Genomic DNA, 25,618 nt, shown 5'->3' with positions numbered 1-25,618 from the left:
ATGGTAGTCCAAAATTAGAAACAAAATGCCACAGAAATGATAAATTAAAATCTTTTCAAAATGTTTTGCATGAAAGGCGATTTCTTTTGATGGCTTATAAATAATGATGGGAGATAAAATCACAGCCAAAGCCCAGAGTCATTCTCCTGATGCAACCTCAGTTATGCAAATCATTCATTCAGGACAGGTCAGAAACAAACACAATGCATCATAAACAAGGAACAAATAAAATTACAGCACAGGAACAGGCCCTTCAGCCCTCCAAGCCTGTGCTGATCCAGATCCACTGTCCAAACCTGTCATCTATTTCCTAAGGGCCTGTATCCCTCTGCTCCCTGCCCATCCATGTACCTGTCAAGATACATCTTAAAAGGCTTTATCATACCTGCCTCTACCACCTCCGCTGGCAACGTGTTCCAGGCAGCCACCACCCTCTGCGTAAAGAACTTTCCACGCATATTTCCCATAAACGTTCCTCCTCTCACTTTGAACTCATGACCCCTAGTAATTGAGTCCCCCACTCTGGGAAAAAGCTTCTCGCTATCCACCCTGTCTATACCCCTCATGATTTTGTAGACTTCAATCAGGTCCCCCCTCAATCTCCGTCTTTCTAATGAAAATAATCCTAATATATTCAACCTCTCTTCATAGCTAGCACCCTCCATACCAGGCAACATCCTGGTGAACCTCCTCTGCACCCTAACCAAAGCATCCACATCCTTTTGGTAATGTGGCAACCAGGACTGTACACAGTACTCTAAATGTGGCTGAACCAAAATCTTATACAACTGTAACATGACCTGCCAACTCTTGTACTCAATACCCCATCCAATGAAGGAAAGCATGCCGTATGCCTTCTTGACCACTCTATTGACCTGCATTGCCACCTTCATGGAACAATGGACCTGAGCACCCAGATATCTCTGAACATCAATTTTGCCCAGGGCTTTTCCATGCAAGATGATGTTTGCTGATGATTGTGCAATGCTTAGAACAATTTGTGGCTCCTCAGATACTGAAGCAGTATCTGAGGCAGATACTGATACAGATATGCAGCAAGACCTTGGGCTGACAGGGAGCAAGTCATATACACACCACACAAATGCCAGGCTATGAACATCTCCAATAAGGGACAGTCCAAACATCACTCCTTGACATTCGATGGTGTGACCATCTCTGAATCCCCAAAGCTCAACATCCTGGAGGTTATCATTGACCAGACACTCAAGTGCATTCACCATATAAATGTAATGGCTAGAAGAGTAGGTCAGAGGCTACAAATACAGTAGCAAGTAACTTACCTCCTGACTCCCCACAGCCTGTCCCACCATCTACAAGGCACAAGTCAGGAGTGTGGTGGGATACTCCCCACTTGCCTGGATGGGGGAAGCTCCAACAACACTCAAGAAGCTTGACACCATCCAGGACAAAGTTCACTTGATTGGCACCACATCCACAAACATCCCACTCTCTCTATCACCGACGCTCAGTAGCAGCAGTGTGTACTATCTACAAGATGCACTGCAGAAATTCACCAAAGAGCCTTACTCAGCACCTTTGAAGCTCATGAGCACTTCTATCTAGAAGGACAGGAGCAGCAGATACATGGGAACATCACCATTTGCAAGTTCCCCTTCAAGTCACTCACAACCTGACTTGGAAATATATCGTTGTTCCTTAACTTTCTCTGGGTCAAAATCTTGGAATCCCCTCCCTAAGGGCATTGAGGGTCAATCTACAGCACATGGACTGGAGTTGTTCAAGGAAGTAGTTACCACCACCTTCTCAAGGGGCAACGAGGGATGGGCAATAATTGCTGGGCCAGCCAGCAACACCCATATCCCACAGGTTTAAAAAACAAACCTCTGCATTTGGTAAAAATTCACAGGTTAACAGTCAGTTAAAGCTTTTCATCTAATATTCACGAAGGCAGATGCAAGAACACGGAACTTCAAAAGGTATAGCATCTTGAGGAAAAGGCGCAACAAGTTTTGTATGATTGGGCAAGATTTTGCCATGGAGAATGCACCAGGAACCAATTATTCCTATGCTTTTAAGATAATAAAATGTGAGGCTGGATGAACACAGCAGGCCCAGCAGCATCTGTTCCTGAGATGCTGCTGGGCCTGCTGTGTTCATCCAGCCTCACATTTTATTATCTTGGATTCTCCAGCATCTGCAGTTCCCAATATCACTATTCCTATGCTTTTATTTACTTTAGAAGAAAAGGTACAGTGCCTGGAGATATTTCCTTTTCCTGTAAAGAACAGGTTTCTGTGTGATTATATGTAGCGCTACAATAGTTCCCTGTTGCATTCTCCAGCACAATACCTTGACCAATCAGAGCCCATTATCAACCAATCAGCACCTTCTTCTCATCCAGCAATAACTGTTGACCCCTTTGAAATTTGGTATTCTTGCATCAGTTCTATTGAGTGTCCTACAAAAAGCTTTGATTTATTGCTGCTCATACATTCATCGTAAAAATAAGCAACTCGAGATCAACTTTATGCTTTTCAACTTTGTTTTTGTAGGGAGAAGAGAGCAGCTGGGGATGAAACTGGTCTTCACCTTGCTCAAAGAAAATTGGGAGCTCATTAAATAACCCATCAGATTTTGGTTTCTGTTCCAGGCAATATAAACAAAAACCAGGCACAGTGTGAAATGGGCTGGTGATTTGTCACAGTCCAATTTCATGTGACTGGAGAAAAGAAATTTTGATCATTGTGTTTTTATCTTTACCTGATTATTTATAAGCTGCAGTAATAAAAACCTTTAACTTTCGTTGTCAGTCCATTACCCGTATGTAGCATTCGCTTACCTTCCCCTTTCAGGCAAGATATTTCTGCTTCCTGGATACAATTTATTTGCATTCTACTAAAGGTGCCAAGGAAAAGATGAAGGATCTGGAATAATTTCATGATGAACATGCTCTGGCAGAGCCGTAACATCAAAATCTGAGGAACAGCTGGTGTTAAAAACAAAGGGATCTCACTTCATAAAAAGGGGAGGTTCAGCTTTGGCACAGTTTTATAAATCATTTAAATCTCTAACAATAATTAAAACATGAAGGGATGAGACTCCACATTCTTAGTAGTTAATTTCAGTATCAGGAGAGGTTGACAGAAATTATCTCATAAAAGTTTGTGGAAGGCAGTTAAAAGAGACTCAAAATGTTTTGAATATTTCTTTAGAATGTTAATGTCACTTCTAGGAGCTTCTCCCTACTCAATACATTTCAAATGTTGAGGAACTCAGCTAAGATGTTAATGGTGAGCCCTGCATCTGAACAGCGACTTTCTAATTTCCACATTTAATGGTACATTTGTAGTCCCAGTAGTCTTTGCATATAAATAATGGAAGGTGCTTTTATTTTCACTGGTAATTTGGCAGACGTTTTTGAACCAATTTGTCTTCCTGTTGTTTTCAGAGTATCATAATCAAAGTGGGAGAACACTTTGCCGACAGTGACCACAACAGCCTCACATTTACCATAGCCATGGAAAGGGAAAGGAGCAGTTACCAGGGGAAGATATTTAACTGGGGTAAAGGAAACTATGACGCTATCAGACAGGAGTTGGGAAGTACAGATTGGGAGCAATTGTTCCACAGAAAGGGCACAGCAGACATGCGGAGGCTGTTTAAGGAGCAGTTGTTGCGAGTGATGTATAAATTTGTTCCTCTGAGACAGGTAAGAAGGGGTAAGATTAAGGAGCCTTGGATGACGGGTACAGAGGTGCTTCTTGTCAAAAAGAAAAAGGCAGCGTACGTAAGGTGGAGGAAGCAAGGGTCTAGCACAGCTTTAGAGGATTACAGACTTGCTCGGAAGGAGCTCAAAAGTGGACTGAGGAGGGCCAGGAGGGGGCCCGAAAAAGGCTTGGCAGGAAGGATTAGGGAGAACCTGAAGGCATTTTACTCATACGTGAGGAATAACAGAATGATCAGGGAGAAGGTAGGGCCGACCAGGGATAGCGTAGGGAACTTGTGTGTGGAGTCTGAGCAGATAGGCAAAGCCCTCAATGAGTTTTTTGCTTTGGTTTTGACTAAGGAAAAGGACCTTGTTGTGAACTGGAACTTTCAGGAGCAGGAGAACAGCCTTGAACAGATAAAGATTGAGGAAGTTGATGTGCTGGAAATTTTGGCAAACATTAAGATTGATAACTCCCCAGGGCCAGGCCAGATTTATCCTAGGTTGCTCCGGGAAGCAAGAAAGGAGGTTGCTAAGCCGCTGGTGAAGATCTTTGCTTCCTCACTCTCCACGGGAGTCGTACCGGAAGATTGGAGGGAGGCAAATGTTGTTCCTCTTTTCAAGAAAGGGAATAGGGAAATCCCTGGAAATTACAGACCAGTCAGTCTTACGTCTGTGGTCAGCAAGGTTTTGGAAAGAATTTTGAGAGATAGGATTTATGACTATTTGGAAGAGCATAGCGTGATTAAAGGGAGTCAGCATGGCTTTGTGAGGGGCAGGTCATGCCTTACAAGTCTTATTGAGTTCCTTCAGGAAGTCACGAGATAGGATGACGAGGGTCGAGCAGTGGATGTGGTGTACATGGACTTCAGCAAGGCATTTGATAAGGTTCCCCATGGCAGGCTCATTCACAAAGTCAGGAGGTATGGGATACAGGGTGATTTGGCTGTCTGGATTCAGAATTGGTTGGCTGACAGGAGGCAGAGAGTGGTTGTAGATGCTAAGTATTCTGCCTGGAGGTCAGTGCTGAGTGGTGTCCCGCAGGGCTCTGTTCTTGGGCCTCTGCTCTTTGTAGTTTTTATAAATGACTTGGATGAGGAGGTTGAGGGGTGGGTTAGTATGTTTGCTGATGACACAGAGGTTGGAGGTGCCGTTGATAGTATCAAGGGCTATTGCAGGCTTCAGCAAGACATTGACAGAATGCAGAGCTGAGCTGAGAAATGGCAGATGGAGTTCAACCTGGATAAATGCGAAGGGATACATTTTGGAAGGTCGAACTTAAATGCTGAATATAGGATTAAAGGCAGGATTCTCGGCAGTGTGGAGGAACAGCGGGATCTTGGTGTTCAAGTGCATAGCTCCCTCAAAGTTGCCACCCAGGTGGATAAGGTTGTTAAGAAAGCATATGGTGTTTTGGCTTTCATTAACAGGGGGATCGAGATTAAGAGCCGCGAGGTTATGCTGCAGCTCTACAAAACCCTGGTGAGACCACACTTGGAATATTGTTTCCAGTTCTGGTTGCCCTATTATAGGAAAGATGTGGAGGCTTTGGAGAGGGTGCAAAGGAGGTTTACCAGGGTGCTGCCTGGACTGGAGGGCTTGTCTTACGAGGAGAGGTTGACTGAGCTCGGACTTTTCTCTCTGGAGAGAAGGAGGAAGAGAGGTGACCTGATCGAGGTGTACAAGGGAATGAGAGGCATGGATACAGTCGATAGCCAGAGACTTTTCCCCAGGGCAGGATTGACTGTCACGAGGGGTCATAGTTTTAAGGTGTTAGGAGGAAGGTATAGAGGAGACGTCGGAGGGAGGTTCTTCACCCAGAGAGTTATGAGCGCATGGTATAGTTTACCAGTGGAAGTCGTGGAAGCAGAGTCATTAGTGACATTTAAGCAACTGCTGGACATGCACATGGACAGCAGTGAATTGAGGGGAATGTAGGTTAGGTCATTTTATTTTTGGATTAGGATTATTCCACAGCACAACATCGTGGGCCGAAGGGCCTGTACTGTGCTGTACTTTTCTATGTTATATGTTCTATAACTCCATGAGTCTCCAGTATCAGCTGGATCACTTCATATTTTACAGGTTAGCATAACACAATGAATCTGCTCAACAAGTGAACGTAGTGATATGGAGATTGCACTGCATTGATTGATCCTTGATTAATAGGGTTAGCCATAAATTTGGTTTATCTTTTTTTTATGGCCTGTGGTCTCTCCTGATAAATCAGCAAATCATTTCAGAAAATCCTAAACTAAACAGAATTGGCTGGTCCCAGGATTGATTCATGGCTGGTGCCAAGTAAAACTAAGTAACCCAGGCAGGACCGGAAACGTCAGCTTTCCTGCTCCTCTGATACTGCTTGGCCTGACGTGTTCATCCAGCTGCACACTGTGTTGTCTCAGATTCTCCAGCATCTGCAGTGCCTCCTATCTCTCACAGTTGGATGTGCAATTTGTCTGGTACTTGTTGGGGAAAAAGAATGGTTAGAGACTCCTGGGGCATCAGCTGGACACAGAATAACGGCCCAGAGACTGGAACACTTTGCAGAAACCCTGGAGGTTTTCGGGAAACTTAGAGCCAGGCTTGGTAAGGAGGACTGTAAAGTTGAGTATTATTTCTTGTTATTCTGCCTTAATATTTTTCTGTCAATTGAACAGAAGATGAAGCTCTATATAAGTAATTTATTTCTATTCAATTTGTAATCCAAAATGGCGACAAAACATCTTTCACTGTACGTGACAATAAAATCATTCATTCATTCAAAAGTTTAACAGAGTCCCTGGGACAATACAGATGAAGGTAGGGTGAGATTCAGTTGACACATGCATACTACAATAGCTTGTATTCATTCAGCAACAAGAACGGAGTATAATGATCACTTGAATAACACACTGCAGCATGACATGTGCCATAGGACTACATCCTACTGTCAAGTGTGATCTTGAGCAAGGACATAAAGCTGCTGTGTTGCTAACTAAGGCAAAGGTATCAAATGAGCAGAAGGGTTCAGACTGTCACTTTCCGAATATTATTGCCTTTACTCTAGAAACACCCTTTTTGAGTGCATTCCAAGTCCCTGTTGACTTCTTTTGGGCCAACAGAACATTGAGCACCGTCAAACACGCATTCAACACAAATGCTCACAATGAGGTGCTAAAAAAGCACTGAGCTGCGCTTGTAAGCCTTCTGCACACAACATGAGATTCATAAAACTAGAAGTGGTAGCTGAAGTCTTTGGCTCCAATTATAGTTTGTGGAAATTCCACCAACAATGTCATCAGTCTGCTGTGCTGCGAAGTCTGTGCAACAATGAGGTATTATCCACTTCTGTTACATACACAATGGAATTTGACTCATCTGCACAAATAGCCTCCATATTCAATTTCTTATCTAGCAGACAGCAGAAATCGCTGGCATGTTAAGGGATGACTCACCAGAAACTACTATCTTAGCTTTGGAGGCTAAACAAATCACAATTTTATCAATTAAATAAATTTCATTGCATAACTTTCCCACAAGGCTCATTGTTGTTAAATTAGAAAGCATAGCTTTTATGACAACACCACCTTGTTACGCCAAAACAACTAGATATAATCGAGCTCAATTTTCACCCTTTACAGCCACTGAAGCGGACAAAGCAATTTTCAACTGCTGTTTTCACACTCGGTACATTCTGCACAGACTATAGATTATTTCTAGTAGGCAACTACTATCCAACAAGTGCCCTACAGAGAAATGTTCTCAGTGGCAGGAGTACGCAGCTTATTCCAGACAACCCACCCTACATGACAACTTTGCACAGAGCAAAGGGGAACAGACAAGTCTCTGCCAAGCTTTCTCTCCAACAGAAATGTAAAATCAAAGTGAGATGCTAAACTCCTAACCCAAGATCACTCGTTACCGATTTCAACATTAGTCACAATAACAAAGAAAACTAGCAAACAAACAAGACTGGAAAAAAAAGACAAATAAGAGACAAAAATATTTAACAAGGAAGGAATAAAACGTAAAGGGGAATGAGAAAGTGATCATCAGTGCCAGATTCAGGCGTTTGGGAAGAGGCAGGCCAGTGTACTGGCTCGTTGTGATACTGAGCTAATGGCAAGTTCAGGGAAGGATACTCACTTATTTACACATAAGTGGGATTCAGTCAGGCCCTTTGGATCCTTGAGTAAAATGGTATTTCCGGTCATTGGAAAACAGACTGCCAGACAAGTCATCTTCAGACAGAAAAGTTCTGGAATTTGTTAACATTCCATAACTGGCTGTTTTTTTTTCATTTCCCTTCTTCTCCCAACACCATTCCCACCCTCCTCCCATCAATCAGTGTGAACACCCTCTGCACTACCCCTTACGCATGGTACATAGCCCATCTTCAACTTCCAAACACATTTCCACTCGCAACCTCAGAACTGAGGAAAGGGTTCTCTTTCCCAGGATTTCGAGCTGTGTGGAATAACACTGTGTATTCCACCATTGCATAAGTGCCACTCACACCTTGTCCTCAGGCCATTGCCTAACTGGAAAAAAGGCTGTGAATAATTGAGCCCTGTTGTTCTCAAGCCAACATAAATTGGAAGCTCCCAAGTATAATAACCAAGGTGACCAGTTTGCCTGGCTGCTACTCAGGACCGAAGCAATTCACAGAATCTCTACAATGTAGAAGCAGGCCATTTGGCCCAAGAAGTCCACACTAACCCTCCAAAGAACATCCCACCCTTTTCATGTAACCCTGCTTTTCCCATGGCTTATCCATTTAGCCTGCACATCCCTGGAAATTATGGGCAATTTAACATGGCCAACCCACCTAATTTGCACATCTTTGGACTTTGGGGAAAAAACCTCAGCGCAAGAGGGAAATGCACCAGAATATCTGTGTAGATTCTGCACAGTCACTCCAGGGTAGAATTGAACTTGGGTGCTTTTCTGAAGAAGGGTCTAAGTTCGTCTGTTACCCCATGCTCTGGTCTCTCCTACTAGTGGAAGTATCTTCTCCAAATCACTGTGTCCAGGACTCTCGGTATTCTGTAAGTTTCAATCAAACTCCCCCTCATTCTTCTCTGCTCCATCGAATACAGACTCAGCTTCCTCAACCACTCCTCGTAAGACAAGCCCTTCATCCCACCTTAACCAACAATTCATCAGAAGGGTTTAGGTCTGAAACGTCAGCTTTCCTGCTCCCCTGATGCTGCATGGGCTGCTGTGTTCATCCAGCCCCACACCTTGTTATCTTGGATTCTCCAGCATTTGCAGTTCCTACTATCTCTGTTGCAAACTGTAGCTTGAGCTATCCAAACGCTGTTGTCAAGCAGTCTTCCTTTGATTCAAAGACATCCAATGGCACAATGCAACAAGCTCACTGCTTTAAAAGAAACATAGCCATTGTAGAGTTTTAAATACGTCACATAACCCCACTTGACCTTCAAGTTGCAAAACTCTGATATTTCAGCAGTAAAGCAGTGCCTGAGTTTGTTTCCAGTTTATAGTGCAACAGGAAAAACATGTATTCCCCACACCTGGGTTCAATGTTGTAAGAATTATACAGCACAAACTTTTATAGCTGCGCCTATCCTGCTTCAATGGAGATCAAGGAGATAAAATAAAGAAATGAGACATTCACAGCCCACAACAGACAGTGCTGGAATGCTGAGCAAACAGTCTATATCAATGTTTTCATTTGAAAAATAGCTTGAGATTTCAGAAACCATAAACTGAGCAGAGCTATCATTAAGGAATCTGGCATATCTCTGACATCCAATTTGTTTATAGATACACCAATGGGATACTAACCTGCAGTGCGAGGGCATCAGTATTAAATGACAAAATAACTAACAACGAAACAAATTCTAAAAGGACTCTTAAAGGAAAAACGGTTGCGATTTATTAAGACTGACCACTTAAGTTAATGCCTAATGATGATGAAGCATTGATCACTTCTTTCTCAATCTTGCAGGGTTTTCAGCAGCACCTTATACTGTTCACCTGGTCCAAAAAGCTGCCAGAACACAGAAGGATGAATGAAATTCTAGAGACTGCAAGATGACGAGAAGTGTTTCTGGTTGAAATTTTAACATAGCAACTGCATGTTGCACCCACCTCTTTCTTGAAACTACCTGATTATTGATACTCAATGGAATAAAACAGAGCCTATGGCTAGTTTCTACGTTCATTGTTTACAGGTTTATAGTTAATGTCATTTGCTATAAGTTGCACGAGTGAACAGCAAACTGATACAATTTAACATGTAACACTGCCGTGCTAAAGTGTTAATTTTGAAATGAAGCTGTGGAAAAGTTCACAAGGCTACCCGAGCTCCTCATTGACACCTATGTGGACCAAGTTCAGACAAAAACAAGGCACTGCTTCAAATTTGGAGTACAGCAGGCCAGGCAGCATCAGAGGAGCAGAAAAGTTCACATTTCGGGTCAGGACCCTTCTTCAGAAATAGGTAGGGGTGAAGGGAGCTCAGGAATAAATAGATAGCAGGAGTAGGACGGGGGAAAGTGGGTGGGATGGTGACAGATGGATGCAGGTAGGTGGGAGAGAAGAGGGCCAGGTTGTGTCCAGTCAAGGAGGTGAGGATAAGAGGGCGGGTTGGACATGGGATGAGGCCGGGATTGGACAGATTTTAAAACTGGTGAATACCATGTTTCGGCCATTGGGCTGCAGGATTCCAAGGAGCAATATGAGGTTCCAGTTTGCGTGTAGTGTCATTATGGCATTGGAGGAGGGCCAGGACTGTAGTTCAAGGACTGCAAGTTAACCCCCTCAAAGAACAAAGGAAATTACAGCACAGGAACGGGCCCTTCGGCCCTCCAAGCCTGCGCTGATCCAGATCTTCTATCAAAACCTGTTGCCTATTTTCCAAGGATCTGTATCCCTCTGCTCCCTGCCCATTCATCTGTCTAGATGCATCTTAAATGACGATATCATGCCCACCTCTACCACCTCCGCTGGCAATGCGTTCCAAGCACCCACCACCCTTTGCGTAAAGAACATTCCATGCATATCTCCCTTAAACTTTCCGCCTCTCACCTTGAAATTGTGACCCCTAGTAATTGAGTCCCCCACTCTGGGAAAAAGCTTCTTGCTATTCACCCTGTCTATACCCCTCATGATTTTATAGACCTCAGTCAGGTCCCCCCTCAACTTCCATCTTTCTAATGTAAATGATCCTAATCTCCTCAACCTCACTTCATAGCTAGCACCCTCCATACCAGGCAACATCCTGGTGAAACTCCTCTGCACCATCTCCAAAACATCCACATCCTTTTGGTAATGTGGTGACCAGAACTGTATGCAGTATTCCAAAGGTGGTCAAACCAAAGTCCTATACAACTGTAACATGACCTGCCAACTCTTGTACTCAATACCCCGTCCAATGAAGGAAAGCATGCCATATGCCTTCTTGACCATCCTATCGACCTGTGTTGCCTCCTTCAGGGAACAATGGACCTGAACACCCAGATCTCTCTGTTCATCAATTTTCCCCAGAGCTTTTCTATTTAACGTATAGTTCGCTTTTGAATTGGACCTTCCAAAATGCATCACCTCGCATTTGCCTGGATTGAACTCCATCTGCCATTTCTCTGCCCAACTCTCTGCAATCTATCTATATTCTGCTGCATTCTCCGATAGTCCCCTTCACTATTTGCTACTCCACCAATCTTAGTGTCATCTGTAAACTTGCTAATCAGACCATCTACACCTTCCTCCAGATCATCTATGTCTATCACAAACAATGATTATCAAAAATGCCCTCAACTGCATCTCTTGTACTTCCTGCATTTCTATCCTCAAAGAACCTCTCCCAACAAAAATACAGAATCCCCCTGGTCCTCACATACCACCCCACTAACCTTCGCATCCACTGTATCATTCTGTGCCATTTCACCACCTACAATCTGACCCCACAATCAATGAGATATTTCCCTCCCCAACCCTTCTGCCTTTTGTCAGGACTGCTCTCTCCGCGACTCCCATGTCACTCCACACTCTCCATTAACCCCACCACACCCCGGCACCTTTCCGTGCAACTACAGGATTGCTACACCTGCTCCTGCACCTCCCCCCAACCCCCACCTTCATTCAAGGACCAAAGCAAACCTTTCATATGAGACAGGGGTTCACCAGTACATTTGCCAGTGTGGTCTACTGAATCCGTGGGTCCCCCTCTACATTAGTGAGAACTAGCGCAGACTTAGATCATAGATCATAGAAGCCCTACAGTGTGGAAACAGGGCCTTTGACCCAACAAGTCCACGCCAACCCTCAGAGCATCCCACCCAGACACATTCCCCTATAAGCCACCTAATCTACATACCCCTGAACACTACGGGCATTTTAGCACGGCCAATCCACCTAGCCTGCACATCTTTGGGCTGTGGGAGGAAACCGGAGCACCCAGAGGAAACCCACGCAGACATGAGGAGAATGTGCAAACTCCACACAGACAATTGCCCGAGGCTGGGATCGAACCCAGGTCCCTGGCGCTGTGAGGCTGCAGTGCTAACCACTGAGCCACCGTGCTGCCCCATTTTGTAGAACATATGTGCTCTGTACATGAAAACTGACAATACCTCCCGGTCACCAACCATTTTAACTCCCTCTCCCACTCCCTGGGTGACATGTCCATCCTAGGCCTCCCCCAGTGTCACAATGACACCACCCGCAAACTGGAGGAGCAGCACCTCATATTCCACCTCTGGAGTCTACAGACCAATGGCTTGAACATCGATTTCACCGGTTTTAAAATCTCCCCACCCATGGCCCCATTCCATGTCCAACCCTCCCTCTCATCCCCACCTCCTTGACCTGACACAACCTGCTCATCTTCTCTCCCACCTATCTGCCCCACCCTTCCCACTGACCAATCCCTACAATTTCCTACCTGTATCCATCTGTCACCATCCTACCTACTTTCCCCAGACCCACCCCATTCCCTCTATTTATTTCTCAGCTGCCTTCCTCCTCCCCATTTCTGATTTTTGCACTCCTCTGATGCTGCCTGACCTGCTGTGTTCCTCCAGCTCCACACTGTGTTCCCTCTGGTGCTGCCTGACCTGCTGTGTTCCTCCAGCTCCACACTGTGTTCCCTCTGGTGCTGCCTGACCTGCTGTGTTCCTCCAGCTCCACACTGTGTTCCCTCTGATGCTGCCTGACCTGCTGTGTTCCTCCAGCTCCACACTGTGTTCCCCCTGGTGCTGCCTGACCTGCTGTGTTCCTCCAGCTCCACACTGTGTTCCCTCTGATGCTGCCCGGCCTGCTGTGTTCCTCCAGCTCCACACTGTGTTCCCTCTGGTGCTGCCTGACCTGCTGTGTTCCTCCAGCTCCACACTGTGTTCCCTCTGATGCTGCCTGATCTGCTGTGTTCCTCCAGCTCCACACTGTGTTCCCTCTGATGCTGCCTGACCTGCTGTGTTCCTCCAGCTCCACACTGTGTTCCCTCTGGTGCTGCCTGACCTGCTGTGTTCCTCCAGCTCCACACTGTGTTAACTCTGACTCCTGCTTCCGCAGTTTTTGCTATCTCCATTCCACTTTTATGCAGAGCATTCAAATGCTTGAAAACATCAAACTAATTGTGGACCTTCCCAAAACTGAGCTGATCACTTGCGGTTGATGGAACTTTAGGATTCCTACCAGAAACAAATTGATATTGTCAATATCCTCCAAGCATTCGCAACAAATTCTGAGCATGTACAGCCCATATACTGGAGATAATTTACAGTTTCACTGATCTGCCAAAATTGTGTAAACCAATTCTTTTAATGCTGCATGATTCCTTTCACATACACACTACTAAATGGGCTTTCTGCCACAGTATTCATAAGTACAATGCACACCTCTAAATTAACATAACTATTTCCTTCACAATCATCAATGCAAATTTTTCTTGGTCTAAGTCCAGTCCCCATTTACCTTTCCATCTGCTTATCGACAGTTATTTTCCTATTTTCACGATGCATCATTGCTGACTGATAACTTCTGATTGTTATATGTACAAAACATAAAATTAATTTTGTCTCTTTATCCTGTATTTTTAAATCCACAGCCAATACTTCACTGAGATAACAAAGTGTCGATAACAAAGTGTGGAGCTGGATGAACACAGCAGGACAAGCAGCATCTCAGGAGCACAAAAGCTGACGTTTCGGGCCTAGACACTTCATCAGAAAAGGGGGATGGGGAGAGGGTTCTGGAATAAATAAGGAGAGAGGGGGAGGCGGACCGAAGATGGATAGAGGAGAAGATAGGTGGAGAGGAGAGTATAGGTGGGGAGGCAGGGAGGGATTAGGTCAGTCCAGGGAGGACGGGCACGTCAAGGAGGCGGGATGAGGTTAGTAGGTGGGAAATGGAGGTGCGGCTTGGGGTGGGAGGAAGGGATGGGTGAGAGGAAGAACAGGTCAGGGAAGCAGAGACAGGCTGGTCTGGTTTTGTGATGCAGTGGGAGGAGGGGGAGAGCTGGGCTGGTTTTGGGATGCACTGGGGGGAGGGGACGAACTGGGCTGGTTTTGTGATGCGGTGGGGGAAGGGGAGATTTTGAAACTTGTGAAGTCCACATTGTTACCATTGGGCTGCAGGGTTCCCAAGCGGAATATGAGTTGCTGTTCCTGCAACGTTCGGGTGGCATCATTGTGGTACTGCAGGAGGCCCAGGATGGACATGTCGTCTGAGGAATGGGAGGGGGAGTTGAAATAGTTCGCGACTGGGAGGTGCAGTTGTTTATTGCGAACCGAGCAGAGGTGTTCTGCAAAGTGGTTCCCAAGCCTCCGCTTAGTTTCCCGAATGTAGAGGAAGCCAGGCCGGGTGCAGTGGATAGAGTATACCGCATTGGCAGATGTGCAGGTGAACATCTGCTTAATATGGAACCTCGTCTTGGGGCCTGGGATAGGGGTGAGGGAGGAGGTGTGGGGGCAAGTGTAGCACTTCCTGCGGTTGCAGGGGAAGGTGCCGGGAGTGGTGGGGTTGGAGGGCAGTGTGGAGGAGACAAGGGAGTCCTGGAGAGAGTGGTCTCTCTGGAAGGCAGGCAAGGGTGGGGATGTAAAAATGTCTTGGGTGGTGGGGTCGGATTGTAGATGGCGGAAGTATCGGGGGATGATGCGTTGTATCCGGAGGTTGGTGGGGTGGTGTGTGAGGATGAGGGGGATTCTCTTAGGGCGGTTGTGGCGGGGGTGGGGTGTGAGGGATGTGTTGTGGGAAATGCGGGAGACATGGTCAAGGGTGTTCTCGACCACTGCGGGGGGGAAATTGCGGTCCTTGAAGAACGCGCGCATCTGGGATGTGTGGGAATGGAATGCCTCATCCTGGGAGTAGATGCGGCGGAGGCGATGGTATTGGGAATAGGGGATGGAATTTTTGCAGGAGGGTGGGTGGGAGGAGATGTATTCTAGGTAGCTGTGGGAGTCAGTGGGCTTGAAATGGACATCAGTTTCTAGCTGGTTACCTGAGATGGAGACTGAGAGGTCCAGGAAGGTGAGGGATGTGTTGGAGATGGCCCAGGTGAACTTGAGGTTGGGGTGGAATGTGTTGGTGAAGTGGATGAACTGTTCGAGCTCCTCTGGGGAGCACGAGGTGGCGCCGAAACAGTCATCAATTTACCGGAGGAAGAGGTGGGGTTTGGGGCCAGTGTAGGTACGGAAGAGGGACTGTTCCACGTAACCTACAAAGAGGCAGGCATAGCTTGGGCCCATGTGGGTACCCATGGCCACCCCCTTTGTCTGTAGAAAGTGGGAGGAATCGAAAGAGAAGTTGTTGAGGGTGAGGACAGTTTCGGCTGGGCGGGTGAGGGTGTCAGTGGAGGGGGGCTGGTCAGGCCTGTGGGACAGGAAGAAGCGGAGGGCCTCGAGGGCATCGACATGAGGAATGCAGGTGTATAGGGACTGGACAGCCATGGTGAAATGAGGTGTTGGGGACTAGGGAATTGGAAGTTCTGGAGGAAGTGGAGGGCGTGGGCGGTGTCATGGATGTAGGTCGGATTTCCTGGACCAAGGGGGAGAAAATGGAATCCAGATAGGTGGAGATGAGTTCGGTGGGGCAGGAGCAGGCAGAGACAATAGGTCGACTGGGGCAGGCGGGTTTGTGGATTGTGGGAAGGAGATAGAAGCTGGCAGTGCGGGGTTGGGGAACAATGAAGTTGGAGGCTGTTGGTGGGAGGTCCCCTGAGGTGATGAGGTCATGAATGGTGTTGGAGATGATGGTTTGGTGCTCGGGTGTGGGGTCATGATCGAGGAGGCGGTAGGAGGCGGTGTCAGAGTGTTGGCGCTTGGCCTTGGCGATGTAGAGGTCAGTGCGCCATACTAGTCTGCGGGTTTGATGGTGAGGTTGGGGTTGGAGCGGAGGGAGTGGAGGGCTGAACGTTCTGCAGGGGAGAGGTTGGAGTGGGTGAGAGGGGTGGAGAGGTTGATGCGGGTAATGTCTCAACGGCAGTTGGAGATGAAGAGGTCGAGGCAGGGTAGGAGGCCTGGGGGTGGTGTCCAGGAAGAGGACTTGTGTTGGAGGTGGGTGAAGGAGTCAGTGGAGGGAGGGTTAGGCTCCCGGTTAAAGAAGTAAGCGTGGAGGCGAAGGCGGCAGAAAAACTGCTCAATGTCCAAACGTGACTGGTATTCGTTGATGTGTGGGTGTAGGGGAACAAAGGTGAGCCCCTTGCTTCGGACTGACCATTTGTCCTCAGTCAGTGGGAGGTCTGGGGGGAAGGTGAAGATTCGGCAGGGCTCAGTGTGGCTGTCTTCTCTGGGGTTGCTGGCTGTGGATGCTGTGGGCGGAGCGATGTCTGGCTCGCCCCAGCCTGCCTAACCTGTTCTTCCTCTCACCTATCCCCTCCTCCCACCTCAAGCCGCACCTCCATTTCCCTCCTACCGACCTCATCCCGCCCCCTTGACCTGTCCGTCCTCCCTGGACTGACCCTCCCTACCTCCCCACCTAAACTCTCCTCTCCACCTATCTTCTCCTCTATCCATCTTCAGTCCACCTCCCCCTCTCTCCCTATTTATTTCAGAACCCTCTCCCCATCCCCCTTTTCTGATGAACGGTCTAGGCCTGAAACATCAGCTTTTGTGCTCCTGAGATGCTGCTTGTCCTGTTGTGTTCATCCAGCTTCACACTTTGTTATCTCGGATTCTCCAGCACCTGCAGTTCCCATTGCCCCAGTACTTTGCTGAACTTTCTTGCTGAGGGCTATTGGCTGTGAGCCTCCTTCGATAGTTTTTATAAATCCCACATTTACCATTTGCCACTTCTGAGAGTTTATGGTACTGCCCATTCCCTGATCCTGTCCTTTACCGAAATTTTTGACCTTTTACAAGATGGATGAGCAAATTTCCTATGTAATTTTAACACAAACATTTTTTGGCTTTGAAATTTCAACCCCTGATCTCAACAATAACTACCTTTTGTTTCACAATGGAGGGAAGGTTACATTCCATTAAAGGAATACAATAGAACCCTGATGAGGTAAATTGCAAGTCCCTAGATTTTCCAAATACAATAGCTTTGTAATCATCCATATCTGATTTCATCTGTGCTTCAACAATGGCCTACATAATATCAACCGTATTTCACTGGACATTGTATCCATGCTAGTTAAATGATTGATTCTGATTACTTTACAAGGAATGTACACTCAATTACTTTACATGGACACTCTTTTCAAAGATTTTAGTGTGTTATCATCCCCAAATATGAAGCTGGTGAAACTTTCAAATTCCTCCACTTTTCCTGAGTCTGTACCACGTAAACCCAGGCAGCATTTCAGCTGCGCTATTCTGCACACAGTTGATGTGCATTCACTGCACCGATATTACAACACATTTATCACTGGGCTGAAACTTCTTGAAACCAAACAACACCTTCTCTTTGTTCTTTAACCCAATCTTCTCCCTTCCAATCCCCCCCTTTCATGGTTAGTTTCAAGATAGCCACATGCAAGGTGCCAGGAGACTGGAGTTGGCTAATATGGTGCCAGTGGTAAGGAAAAGCCAGGGAACTATAGACTGGTGAGTCTGATATTGATGGTGGGAAAGTTATTGGAGGGAATTCTGAAGGGCAGGATTTACACGTATTTGAAAAGGCAGGGACTGATTAGGGATAGTCAACATGGCTTTGTGGGTGGGAAATCATGTCTTTCTAACTTAGCTGAGTTTTTTGAAGAAGTAATGAAGAGGATTGATGAGGGCAGACTGGTCGACATGACTCATATGGACTTCAGTAAAGCATTTCACAAGGTTCCGCATGGTAAACTGGTTAGCAAGGTTAGGTCACATGAAATAGTAAGGAGAACTAGCCATTTGGAAACAGAACTGCCTGGAAGGTAGAAGCCAGAAGGTGGTATTGGAGGGTTGCTCCTCAGACTGGAGGCCTGTGACCAGTGGTGTGCCACAGGGATCAGTGCTGTCTCCACTGCTTTTCATCATTTATATAAATGATTTGGATGTGAATATAGGAGGTATGGTTAGTAAATTTACAGATGTCACCAAAATTGGAAGTGTAGTGGACAGTGAAGGCTATCTCAGAGAACAACAGGATGTTGATTAGATGGGTCATGAGCCAAGGAGTGGCAGGTGGAGTTTAATTTAGATAAATGTGAGGTCCTGCATTTTGGAAAGGCCAAATTAGGACAGGATTCATACACTTAATGGTAAGGTCCTGGGGAGTGTTGCTGAACAAAGAGACCTTGGCGTGCAGGTTCATAGTTCCTTGAAAGTGAAGTTGCAGGTAGACAGGGCAGTGAAGGTGGTGTTTGGTACGTTTGCCATTATTGGTCAGTGCACTGAGTATGAGTTGGGAGGTCATGTTGCGGCTGTATAGGACATTGGTTAGGGCCACCATTAGAATACAACATGCCATTCTGGTCTCCCTGCTATAGGAAGGATGTTGTGTAACTTGTAAGCATCAGAAAAGATTTACAAGGATGTTGCTAGGGTTGGAGGATTTGAGCTATAGGGAGAGGCTGAATAGACTGGGGCTATTTTCCCTGGTGTTTTGGAGGCTGAGGGGTGACCTTATAAAGGTTTATAAAATCATGAGGGGCATGGATAGGGTAAATAGGCAAAGTCTTTGCCCCATGGTAGGCGAGTCCAAAACTAGAGGACATTGGCTTAAGGTGAGAGGGGAAAGATTTGAAAAGGAGCTCAAGGGTAAATTTATCACGCAGAGGGTGGTGTGTGTATGGAATGAGCTGCCAGAGGAAGTGGTGGGGGCTGGTACAATTACAACATTTAAAAGGCATCTGGATGGGTACAGGAATAGGAAGGGTTTAGAGGGACATGGACTAAATGTTGGCAAATGGGACTAGATTAATATAGGATATCTGGTCGGCATGGATGAGTTGGACTGAAGGGTCTGTTTCCATACTGTAAATTTCCATGACTGTACAATTCTAAATATTTTATTATACTGTGTATTACCAGCATTTATTACTTATGTCTTGTTGTTCCTTGAGAAGGTGGTGGTGAGCTGTGTTCATGAACCACTGCAGTCCATGTGCTGTGGGTTGACCCACAGTAATTTAAGAATGGCAAATCCACGATCTTGTCCTTGCATTGTTGAAAGAACAGCAGTATAATTCCAAGTAAGGGTAGTGTGTGTCATGGAGAGAACTGGGGTTCGTGTTTCCATGCAGCTGCTGCCTTCGCCTTTCTAGGTGTCACAAGTTTGGGAGATGCTGACAATGGAGCTTTGGTGAGTTGCTGTACCGTATCTTGTAGACAATGACACACTGCTAGTACTGCGCTTCAGTGGTGGGGAGGTGGGGTACGAAGGTGAGAACTGAGTGTCGAAACTGGTGGATGGGATACCAATCAAGTGAGCTGCATTGTCCTGGGTATTAATTTGTTTTAAAATACTTGTCTTTTTATAAAACAATCAGTTGTAAGGTATTTGCATTTGTCAAATATTGGTAACATTTTGCTTTAGATGTAAACTTTTCAATATGTTATGTAAATATATATAAATGGGCATGTGGGAGCTGCAGTAAATTAATCAGTGACAAGTTTATTCTGTGCAGTCAATAAGGCCAAGTAATTAAATCTCAATGACTGAAAACAGAAAATGATAAGCAGAAATTAATACTTTTGTACAGAAAAGGTCATGCGCACTGACCTATGGCACAACAAGCCTTTCAGAAGCTTTATATCTGAATCCAAATATAGTCTGAACTGAGAAGTGAAGCTTGTGTATCATTATGACCTTTCTGACTGTGTCAAATCCAATGAGATCACATCATAAAGATTTCTTTGTACAACTAATCATGTTTCAGTTGTTCAGTCACCATTCTGACATAGTCCCAGTGAGTTTGATGTAATCAGCAGTAAATGTAAGCTCATAGTGATACTGAGCACAGCTATAAACTGCAAATACCGTGTGAGGTCAGAACGAAGAGCTGTTAAATCAGACAGCACAGGAGATGTAGTCACTTGGCTCCTCTTTCTTCACTGAAAGAACTCTGCAGTTACTCTCATTTTCCTAACCTTCTGTTACAATCACAGTTGAAGGTGCTACTGAAGAAACAAGATCCCAGAATGAAATCTGGTGTGATAGCTCATTTCTTTTCTTTGTACTCTTAAAGCACATAGTGGTTAATTGCAGATAATTCACATAAGGCTGTAAATTTTCTTTAACAAGAGAGCACAAGTGTATGCCACAAACGTTAAAGAGAAAGAAAATCAAGCTATTTATCCAGTTCTGAATTTGGGTCACTGGACCCGAAATGTTAACTCTGCTTTCTTGCCACAGACGCTGCCAAACCTGCTGAGTTTTTCCATGAATTTGTTTTAATTTCAGCATCTGCTGTTCTTTGCTTTATTTAAAGCCTTAGGAGAGTTGATAAAGAAGATGTTGCTTCCCCTTGTGAGAGAGTCTAAGGCTGAAGGGCACAAATTTCAGAGTAACGAGTTGCCTATTTCAGACAGAGATGAGGAAGAATTTCTGCCAATCCATCTGGCTGACAGCTTCTGGCATTAAACTGCTACAGAATAGCCACTGGGATTGTGTGAGACTATTTCCCATTCCCCATCACCTTTATGGAGGTTGGGGAAGGAGTGTAGGCTAACGTGAAGTTTAACCTGGTTTCATCTGGTGTCTGAAAAGGATGGAACAAAAACATGGAAAAGCTCAGCAGGTCTGGCAGCATCTGTGAAGGAGAAACAGAGTTAATGTTTCGCGTCCACTGACTCTTCCTCTGAACTCAAAAGGTTGACCTCTTATTCAAGCACAATGTTCCCTAGTTTTAGTCTGTCCATGAGAGGAAACATTCTCTGGGTGTCCACTCCATGCAATCACGTGCAGATCTTATATATTTCAATACGGTCACCACTTATTTCCCTTAACTTAAATGAGTACGGATTCAACCAGTCTAACTTTTCGTCATAAGCTAATGTCCCATTGCAGGAATGAACTGAGTGGAATTTCTCAAAAAGAACCTATTGCTTTGCGTAATTTTCTAAGAAAAAAGTGAGAAGTTTTATAAGTCGCTGTACCATGACACCTGTATGAACGACATAAGTTATTGATAAAAAGGAAAGAGAAGTAAAATTAAGGCAAAGTTCATCTCAAATCAATCTCAGTTCATGGAAAGCCAATTAAAATGACAAATGCTGGAATATTCCGGAAGCTGCCACCAAAGACTACAATGCCAAGACAAGATTGCCAAACCTGGAGACCAGCAGGCCAAGCTAAGGCTGCCCTCTGGGACAAGATGGCTGCAGTGCCAAGCCAAGACCACCACACTGGGAGGCTGGCGTACCCAGAAGCTGCCGCTGAAGATCTCAATGCCGGTACAAGACCTCCACACCAGGAACAGAGCTCTACACCTGAAGACCACCACACCAAGCCGAGTGGGGTCCTCCAAAATGGGGTCACCACACCATGTGGTCACTGGGCAGAGTCTGCCTCTCTTGGCTGGAAGCCTCCTTGTTGCTTGGCCTGAGAGAAAGTGTCTTCCCCCAAGGCCATTAAAAGAGGTGAGATGACAAATGGAAAAGGTTGTTAAAAAGCTGAGAAACGGGAAAATAAAAGGAAAGACTGGATGGAGTAGAATAGCTCCATATCATCTTTTCTTGACAATTTACTTTCCAAGAGGTCATTGGTAAATTTAGCTGCCAACCTTTCAGTCTCTTCAAACAGATAATTGATTATTTCATAATTAGTGGAAGATACAATTTTGATCACTGTGCCACTTCACCTGTGACAGCTTGCCAACCTAAAAAAGACCCATTCATCCCTCCTACTCCCTGTTAGCTAACCGCTAACCAATGCTCCGTCCATGTTAATGCTCCATTTCCTCTGTATCCTCTTGTCTTGTGCAGTACCTAAACACTTTGTTGTTATTGTTGCCAATGATGGCAATAAGACCGACAGATTGGGTGAAACCTGGCGCCATTTCCAGCAACATATTCTTTTCCTTCCTACTTCTTTGTCAGTTCTCTGCCTGAAAATAGGTCTGACCCACAGCTCCACAACCTCACCCATGTATAGGGAAAGAAGGTATGTACCAAATGCACCCTTTGCACTGTTTTTATTAATCTTAACACCACCAGCCATCCAACCAAAAAATCCAAACAACCGATAACAATGGCAGAAGGCTCAATATTTTTTCATCACATGACCTCAACACCAGTGCTTCCTACCCGGGGATCTCTTTCACTCTTACAGTCATAAATTGGGCAGTGCTAGAAGGATGATCAATTGATACTCATCATGCTTAGCTGCATCATGAGCACATCTTCCTTGGCCATCATGGCCTGGGGTGAGATTTGAATCTGGAACTTCTGGCTCAATGGCAGGGATGCTACCCACAAGTCACAATATTGTCTTTTTGCATACTTTTGGATCCAGAGGCATCCTTCAATATACAGAATGTTCAAATGTTCTGGGAAGCCATGGGGACAGAGGTGTCATGCTGCCACAATTCTAACTTGTTCCTTTTTAGTTCCTAAGACGATGAATAAGTAGACACTCCAAAAGGACACACAAGACATCAGCACACACTTGAGCAATGATTGGAAAATCTGTTCCTCAATCTAGAAGACCATAAGAAATAGGAGCAGGAGTGGACCATTTGGCCCCTCATGTCTGCTACACCATTCAATAGGATCATTGATGATCTGACGTGCCTCATGTCCACTTTCCTGCCTTTTCCCATAACTCTTGATCACCCTGCTGATCGAGAATATCTGTCTATCTCAGCCTTAAGTATACACAAGGCCTGTGCCCCCACATGTTTCTGTGGCATGGAGTTCCAAAGACACAATCCCAGAGATTGATGAGTTTATGGATTTCGCTACCACAGAATATAGTCAAGGCCAAAGCATTGCATGATTTCAAGAAGGAGCTGGATAGAGCACTTGGGGATCAAAGGATGTGGCACTTAACTAGGAACAGGCAATGGAGTGGATGATCAGCCATGATCATTATGAGTAGTGGAGCAGGCTCATAGGGCTGAATGGCCTACTCTGGGTCCTATTTTCTATGTTTTGATGTTGGTATGATTCTTTCTTTAAACAGAGAGTTTGAGGAGGAAATTTACTTTTTTCTCAACATTACCAGCCCAGCCCAGTTAAATCTTGCAGACAACAGCTCCCTGCCAAAGCATGTTTCGAAAGCCAAGAGTTATCACCCAAGTCAAGGGGTTTTGAACTCTTATTTTTTTTTCTCATTTTACAAGTACTTGTGATTTTGAAAATCCTGTGTTAATAATACAAGCCTTTTTAGTGCATGTGCAATCTACTTCTCACTTGTCATTACAGACGGCCTGTCAAGCAGAAAAGTGACACTTAATTAAGATCTGCCATTTTCATCAGCAAAATATAGTCAGACAGATTAAAACACATCCCACTTGTCACAGCTTTGAGGGTTGAATCTCTTCCAGCTACAGTGACATGGGGTTTGAGGTTTTTGTCCTTCATTACCAGAAGTACTGAACTCTGATAATCAAAATGCTTGATTGACGATTGGTTCTAAATGAAGCAATCGCAGAGATGTGAAACTTAGCAAACGCAGTGCACGGGATTATTGTAGATTTTCAGAATTTATCTACTTATGTTCCTTAAGTGGAGACTTTGCAAAATCATGCTCAAAACTGGGAAATTTAGAATTGCTAAAGTAGACTTCAGTTGAACTTTAAAGGTAACAACAAATTAGGACTCTCCTACTCCTAAACTTCAAACTTCCAGCATCTAGCGTCAGGTCTCTTAGGTGTTTTATTTGTTGCTGATGCAAAAGCACTCGCTGATCCCAATGTATTCACTGAACTAAACTGGCAACCCAGTTCAGTAATATTTCCATTTTAAAATTATCATCCTCTTTTCCAAACAATTTTGATCCTGTCTATTTCTAAATTCACCATTAATGCTGCAATGCTCCAAAACCTGCATCCTTCACTTTGTTTTTGACCCACAAATGGAGGAACCATTCAATGAACACAATTTACAATGCTCAGTCTTCTTACTTGATGAATAATTAGTTCATTTTCTAAGTTTAATGCAATGCATTCTGAAACAGGCAGGACGGAAAGATGCATATAAAGGGGATGACAGATTAAATGCTTTTCATTGTCAGTATTATCATAATCATGTAACCTTGATTCTTGCCAATTCAGTGTAGCCTGAACGAAGCAGAAAATGTAAGAGATTGTAGTAGAAGCTCTCAGCAGACACAATGCAACTTAATAGCAGGTAATCTCATGACTTTGGTTTCAGAGTAAAAGCATTCTAAGTTCTGTACAGGGCTGAAATTTGTCTTTCACATGAGTAGGAATGTAATGTAATCAGTCACACAATGATAAATGTGCCGCTTTTCTTTACAGCTGCACTTTGTCACCTAATGTTTCAAATACTTTGTTGTAACCTGCAATATGTATTTTAAAAACTGCATAATTATACACGCCGTACAGTTCATATGAGGTAAGGAATCACTGTTTTAGACGGGTGAAGCTAAGGCCCTAATTTGTAAGTATTTGTTGCAGCAAAATTCTCCAAAAGGGTGAGAGTGACACGGTGGCTCAGTGGCTCGCACTGCTACCTCACAGCACCAGGGACCCGGGTTCAATTCCACCCTCGGGTGACTGTTTGTGTGGAGTTTGCACATTCTCCCTGTGTTTGCGTGGGCTTCCTCCCATAGCCAAAATTGGACAAGGTGAATTGCCCGTAGTGTTCCAGGATGCATAGATTAGGTGGGTTTCAGGAGGATGGGTCTGGGTGCGATGCTCTGAGGCTCAGTGTGGACTTGTTGGGCTGAATGGCCTGTTTCCACACTGTAGGGATTCTATGATGTTGCACACCCCAAACTCTCCAGATGTACCTGTCCATTCAAAGCAATAGCTGCCTCCTCTCAGAAATTATTTTGGAAAGGTACATGTCTGAAATTTGAAATGTGCAGGTAATACCGCACGGAAACAGGATTGAACTTCGTGGAATCGTTTGGTAAGCAAGGGGGTCTTTTTGGAGAGCTAAGATACTCCCTTGTATATGGTCCCATGGCATCTTTGGGAGAAATCAGGTACAATCTGGAATTGCTAAAAGTAGATGTGAATGTGAGTGAAAACTGCAGAAACGTACTGAAACTGTCAAAATTCAAATGAAACATTCAAAGTTCATAGAAACTTCCAAAGCTATCAAGGGATTTAGCTCCATCGTGTCATGAAATTTAAAAATGATGTGCGGTTTCTAAAATTACAAAATGCTTTATTTCATTCTGTTGACATAAACAGGAGGGTTATCATTCTATGATTTGTGCTGCATGACAGATTTTACAGCATAAAGTTATCACGGTTGGGGGGGTGGAATGGAGGGGTGGGGGATGCTATCTATTAAGTGAACAATTTAATTGATAGCTCCAAGTGGTTACAGAATCAAAATGTTACGTTTTCATCAGAGATCTGTTGAAAGATTTCAATGCTTTGAATGTTTTTCAACATTTTTTCAAACTGTCAACAAA

The 25,618-nt window shown here is 44.8% G+C and overlaps 1 protein-coding gene across 2 annotated transcripts in view; it reads right to left on the bottom strand.

Annotated features, from left to right (window-relative positions):
* xylt1 (xylosyltransferase I) overlaps positions 1-25,618 on the bottom strand; it is a 224,537-nt gene that overhangs the window by 74,002 nt on the left and 124,917 nt on the right. The gene's annotated exons all lie outside the window — the stretch shown is intronic.

The sequence above is a fragment of the Stegostoma tigrinum genome, chromosome 23, assembly GCF_030684315.1.
Source record: "Stegostoma tigrinum isolate sSteTig4 chromosome 23, sSteTig4.hap1, whole genome shotgun sequence".
NCBI classification, from domain to species: domain Eukaryota; kingdom Metazoa; phylum Chordata; class Chondrichthyes; order Orectolobiformes; family Stegostomatidae; genus Stegostoma; species Stegostoma tigrinum.
Note: the sequence above shows the minus strand (reverse complement) of the source record. Positions and strands in the feature narration are given on the sequence as shown.